The sequence below is a fragment of the Schistocerca americana genome, chromosome 2 (genome assembly GCF_021461395.2).
Source record: "Schistocerca americana isolate TAMUIC-IGC-003095 chromosome 2, iqSchAmer2.1, whole genome shotgun sequence".
In the NCBI taxonomy this organism is placed as follows: Eukaryota; Metazoa; Arthropoda; class Insecta; order Orthoptera; family Acrididae; genus Schistocerca; species Schistocerca americana.
The window spans coordinates 949,840,291-949,846,479 of NC_060120.1; the positions used below are offsets into that span (position 1 = coordinate 949,840,291).

The 6,189-nt window shown below is 46.0% G+C and overlaps 1 pseudogene; it reads right to left on the reverse strand.

Annotated features, from left to right (window-relative positions):
- Window positions 1-5,530: 5,530 nt before the first annotated feature.
- Window positions 5,531-5,648, reverse strand: LOC124597100 (annotated as a pseudogene).
- Window positions 5,649-6,189: the final 541 nt, after the last annotated feature.

The window sequence follows — 6,189 nt, forward strand, 5'->3', positions numbered from 1 at the left end:
GCGCGGTATTAGCCTTCTCCACTGCGCAGGCGCCGCCGCGCCAATTTTCGGTATATATAGAACGACGCGCACCAGTAATCTTCGACTCGTACACGCTCAGTGGACTTTCGCGCGCCGGAGATCATCGCCATCTGTGTGTCGTGTGTGTGCGCCTCGATTTGTGTTTAGTGTTCTGTCACCGTCACGCATCAACTGTTCACGTGTGCCGTCGCCGTCATCCGTGTTCTGTGCGCCATGTCACCAAGTGTTTCCTGTTTTTTCGAGTCCAGCGTGAACGGCTTCATGTTTATTGTTTTTTAAATCTCCTTTTTTTGCCCGCCGTTTTTACTGTAGTGTCTGTATCACCTATATGTCTTGTTATTGTTCCACTTAGGGCTGAAGAGCAGCGTACTATGCTGCTGACAGCCCGCCTGTATCAGGTGATGAAAATTACAATAAAGGAAAAAAAAAAACAGTAATCTTCAGTCTCGTACTCACCTGAAGATGGCTGCATGTTTGTTAGCCGAAATATCGTGCCAAGATGTCAACGTGATCCGGCTGCAAGCCCGAAATATGATGGACCATCCAAGCTGCAGATCGGCATAGAGTTGGCAGAAAGCAAAGGGGCTGCCTTCTACGACGAGGGTATTGGAAAGTCGGCGTAATGCTACGAACAGTATCTCAGTCGGAGCGTCGACAATGTACAGAAGTAGCTGGAAGGGTCTGCTCTCGTATTTTGTATGGCCGGGTCATATCTATCTCTGCTCTCGTCTCTAAATGCTTCGATCTGAGACTTGCTTCCTCTTTTTGACACCTTCAGCGCTGCAGTGATAAGTCACGTAATCTGAACGGTGGCACAGTATTATTTCGCTTCAGTTAGAGAAATGGACGTGCTTACGTAGAGACGCTCGCTTGCGTGTTGTTTACAAGAATGTCTTAATTTGACAACATTTGATGCATATATCTATAACCAGAGCTATGGAACATAGAATTTAATGTATACATACATGAACAAAAGTCCAGATTGAGATTTTCACTCTGCAGTGAAGTGTGCGCTGATATGAAACTTCCTGGCAGATTAAAACTGTGTGCCCGACCGAGACTCGAACTCGGGACCTTTGCCTTTCGCGGGCAAGTGCTCTACCAACTGAGCTACCCAAGCATGGCACGCCCCGTCCTCACAGCTTTACTTCTGCCAGTACCTCGTCTCCTACCTTCCAAACTTTACGGAAGCTCTCCTGCGAACCTTGCAGAACTAGCACTCCTGAAAGAAAGGATATTGCGGAGACATGGCTTAGCCACAGCCTGGGGGATGTTTCCAGAATGAGATTTTCACTCTGCAGCGGAGTGTGTGCTGATATGAAACTTCCTGGCAGATTAAAACTGTGTGGCGGACTCATACTCGAACTCGGGACCTTTGCCTTGTTGGCAGAAGTAAAGCTGTGAGGACGGGGCGTGAGTCGTGCTTGGGTAGCTTAGTTGGTAGAGCACTTGCCCGCGAAAGGCAAAGGTCCCGAGTTCGAGTCTCGGTCCGGTACACAGTTTTAATCTGCCAGGAAGTTTCATGAACAAAAGTGTTTCATCACCCTGATGTGTCGTGCGGTTGTGTTGCTGTTGTGACTGGTTTTGTACCGAACAGAAGGTCATCCTGACGATTGTAAACATACACGCAGTTACTAGGAGCGCAATCTGTGGGTAGAATCCAGCCCTCGAATAGACTGTAGCATTTCAGTTGAAAGCAGCGGTAGGGCTGCGTTACAGATGTCGGTGGATCAGTAGAGTGAACATGCATCATGGTATGAGGACTACCACTATTAATAATAGGGTCCGCATCATTATGTTACAAACAGGCATTTCCACAATGACGAGGAGTTGATTTTCTTGGTCGGACGTTTCCTAAACAGCCTAAATGCAAACTTCTATAACCAAGATTTCGAACAAGTAATTGGGAAACAAGTGGCGCATTGAAGGGGAATGCATAGAGGATCGCTAAGACCGTCATCAATGTTTCATGGTCGCAGGTTCACTTTTTTAAGGTATTAATTAAAATTTTACTACTACCCCTCGCAGGTTCGAATCCTGCCTCGGGCATGGATGTGTGTGATGTCCTTAGGTTAGTTAGATTTAAGTAGTTCTAAGTTCTAGGGTACAGATGACCTCAGATGTTAAGTCCCATAGTGCTCAGAGCCATTTGAACCATACTACCCCTCGTACGATCAGAAAAATGTCTTTTTTTTCGGGGAGGTAATTAAAACTTTACGACTACCTCTGGTATGGTCACGAAAAATATTGAAAGGACTGTGTATGGCAAAAGACTTCTTCACGTTGTGTTGTAGGCAATAAATTTCTACTTATTAAATATTCACGACTCTCACGTATATACGATGTACGATAAGGCTGCACAATCAGGACAGATGTAAATTGTTTAGAAGTATGTCGTAAGTAGCATTCAAGATTCGCATACAGGGAAAAGCGAAGCAAAGTAGCAACCGACAGTCCTGAAATACATCTAAAAACCGAAATGTCATCACGATTTCAGAAAGAAAATAATTTGGCTGACTGTTAAGAACGAACGTTGTGCCTGCTTCTGAGGCAGCACTACTTCCATTAGCTGCCGCGGGAATGAAACCTCACGATAAAGATATACATACATATATATAGCGGCAGAAAGGTTATCCTCGACTGAATAAAACATGACAGTATCTCTTCCAGTTCTCGCCTTTATATCTGCACGTACGGGACTATTTCTCCACCCATCTCGCATTCAACTCAAAAAATTGCTCCCATAACTTTCTTCCCTCCTTTCAGCTGGTTCTTACGCTTTCAGCGTTTCTTCTTCACCCTGCTAAATGCGTAAGAATACGGCGAAAAATAAACGGCGGTGTAAAGTAGCTTACCTGGAAAAGGACTGAATATGCGATAATTCTTCTCATTTTCCATTTCTGTTCCCTTCTGAAGATCGACGATACCATTCCTCTTATTATACTCGTGTTGTTAAAGAGACTTACAAATTCTGAGCTGGCTTACTCTAAAGTTTGTATTTCCGTATTTGCAGGATGTACGTAACTATGAAAATGCATCGTAGCTCCCTTCATTGACATCATAAATCTGTACGAACTCTTTAGTGACAGAACTCCCGACATTTTCATTTGTAGTTGGAGCTGAACCATTGATTCACAATACCATTCGTACCAGGGTTAGTCATAAAGTTCCGAAAAAAATACAACTTTGGCCATGAAATGTGGTTGCGGCGTCAGTTCTTCTCTACATATTCTCCTATCATTATGACATATTTTTTCCCACCGATGGATGACTTGTTTGGGTTCGCTTTGTGTAGGAGTCTGCATTTTGGTTGTCTGGGAAACTAGGAACAGCAAGAAGGCACTAGGTGGCACACCAAGGAGAGGAGAGGATAGGTGCGGCAGGATGTGGTAGCACAAGGAAGCATCATGCGTTACTGTGCACAGTACAGAATGAGCAAAAACTGCACCTCGGACAGATCCCGCTATGCTTCGTCGTGGCAGGCACGTCAGATTTCGGACAGTTTGCCTATTACGAGGCCTTTTTCGGTGGTCGTGAATCCACTTGTTTTCTTCTTTTGGGGGGGAGGGGGGGAGGGGTTCATAATCATGGGCCTACCACCAATCTGCATCTGTGTACATACCCCGCAATCCGCACGGTGCGTGGCGGAGGGTACCCTGTACCACTACTAGCCACTTCCGTTCCTATTCAACTCGCAAGTAGAGTGAGGGAAATACGACTGACTGTTTATAGGCCTCTGTACGAGCCCTCATTTCTGTTTTATCGTCGTGGTCCTTACGCGAAATGTTCATTGACGTCAGTGGAATCATTCTGCAGTCAGCTTCAAATGCCGGTTTTTTAAATTTTCTCTGTAGTGTTCCTCAAAAAGAACGTCCCGTTCCATCCCGCAAACCGCACGGTGCGTGGCGGAGGGTACCCTGTACCACTACTAGCCACTTCCATTCCTATTCAACTCGCAAGTAGAGTGAGGGAAATACGACTGACTGTTTATAGGCCTCTGTACGAGCCCTCATTTCTGTTTTATCGTCGTGGTCCTTACGCGAAATGTTCATTGACGTCAGTGGAATCATTCTGCAGTCAGCTTCAAATGCCGGTTTTTTTAATTTTCTCTGTAGTGTTCCTCAAAAAGAACGTCCCGTTCCATCCCGCAAACCGCACGGTGCGTGGCGGAGGGTACCCTGTACCACTACTAGCCACTTCCATTCCTATTCAACTCGCAAGTAGAGTGAGGGAAATACGACTGACTGTTTATAGGCCTCTGTACGAGCCCTCATTTCTGTTTTATCGTCGTGGTCCTTACGCGGAATGTTCATTGGCGTCAGTGGAATCATTCTGCAGTCAGCTTCAAATGCCGGTTTTTTAAATTTTCTCTGTAGTGTTCCTCAAAAAGAACGTCCCGTTCCATCCAGGGATTCCCAATTGAGCGCCCGAATCACTTCGGTAATACTTGCTCGTTGTTCGAACCTACCGCTAACAAATTAGCAATCCGACTCTGAATTTCGTCCATGTCTTCCTTTAATACGATTTGCAGCGGATCCGGAACACTGAAGGAGTATTCGAGAATGGGTCGCACTAGCGTTTTATATGTGGTCTCCTTTACAGATGAATTTCTAAATTTCTCCCAGTAAGCCGACGCCGACCATTCGCCTTCTTTACTACAATCCACACATGTTCGCTCCATTTGCTCATCTGCATTAACCTACATTGTTCTACGTTTAGAGGTAGGTGCAGTTAATTAGCCCAACAAGAAATTTCGTCTAAGTCATCATGTATCCTCGAACTGCCACTCTTCATTGACACCTTCCCGTACACCACAGCATCGTTAGCAAACATCCGCATATTGCTAAGCACCCTGTCCGCCAGGTCATTTATGTACGAATATATAGAAAACAATAGTACTTCTATCGCACTTTCCTGGCCCACTCCTCCCGATACCCTCGTATCTGATGAACATTCGCCAACGAGCACAACATATTTGGTTCTGTGACTTGCTAAGTCAACGAGCCACTCCAATACCTGGGAACGCATTCCGTGTGCTCGTACCTTCGTTAACAGTGTGCTGTGTGGCCCTGTGTCATATATTTTTCGGAAATCTAGGAATATGGAATTCACGTGTTGCCCCTCATCTGTAGTTCGCAGGATATCATGTGAGGTGCCTTCGTTAGCAGTCTGCACTGGAGCACCATGACAAATACTTTTCGGAAATCTAGAAATGTGGAATCTGCCTGTTGCCATCATCTATAATTCGCAGGATATCATGTGAGAAAAGGCAAGATGAGTCCATGGTAATTAAAATCTAAACTCCGTCCGAACAGGCCTTGGAAGCCTCACGGTACCGACCGGCCGCCGTGTCATCCTCAGCCCACAGGCGTAACTGGATGCGGATATGGAGGGGCATGTGGTCAGCACTCCGCTGTCCCGGCCATATGTGAGTTTACGAGACCGGTGCCGCTACTTCTCAATCAAGTAGCACCTCAGTTTGCCTCACAAAGGCTGAGTGCACCCCGCTTGCCAGCAGCGCTCGGCAGACTGGATGGTCACCCATCCAAGTACTAGCCCAGTCCGACAGCGCATAACTTCGGTGATCTGACGGGAACCGGTGTTACCACTGCGGCGAGGCCGTTGGCGAGTCCATGGTAATTAGGCGGCTAAATAGGTAATCTGAAATGGCCTGACTCAGCTGTAATATTTCGGCTGCTACCTAGCTTCGGTGTCCATTTTGAATGATTGTCGAGCAGTTCCGAGCAGTGGCGACCATAGTCAATTCAAAATGTCGTGCAGTATGTTGAAAAATAATGCATAACTAAGTTTCACTTTTTCCACTGTCGCCACGATTGTATTACGCCTGTGGTCGAGAGCCAGGACTCTCATTTCTCTTGCGATTTCTGTTTCCTGAAAGAAAGGCGATCTGCACACAGAGTAATTTGAGGTGACTGTGTCGTATTATGGAGCCTTATTTGCCGTACTCTTCCACGAAGTCCGGATGTATTACTGCTGTCTGTTCTCCTGCAAATGCAGAAAAAGCATTATCGCTGTATCAAGTGGCTCCGCGCCAATCTAGCGGCATGCTACGGCACTTGGCAGTGAGCAACACTGCATACTTAAAGTAGTAAACGAACAAAAAAGTAACTGCGTAATTTTAGTTTCTTGAGGTGGTAATGACTATCG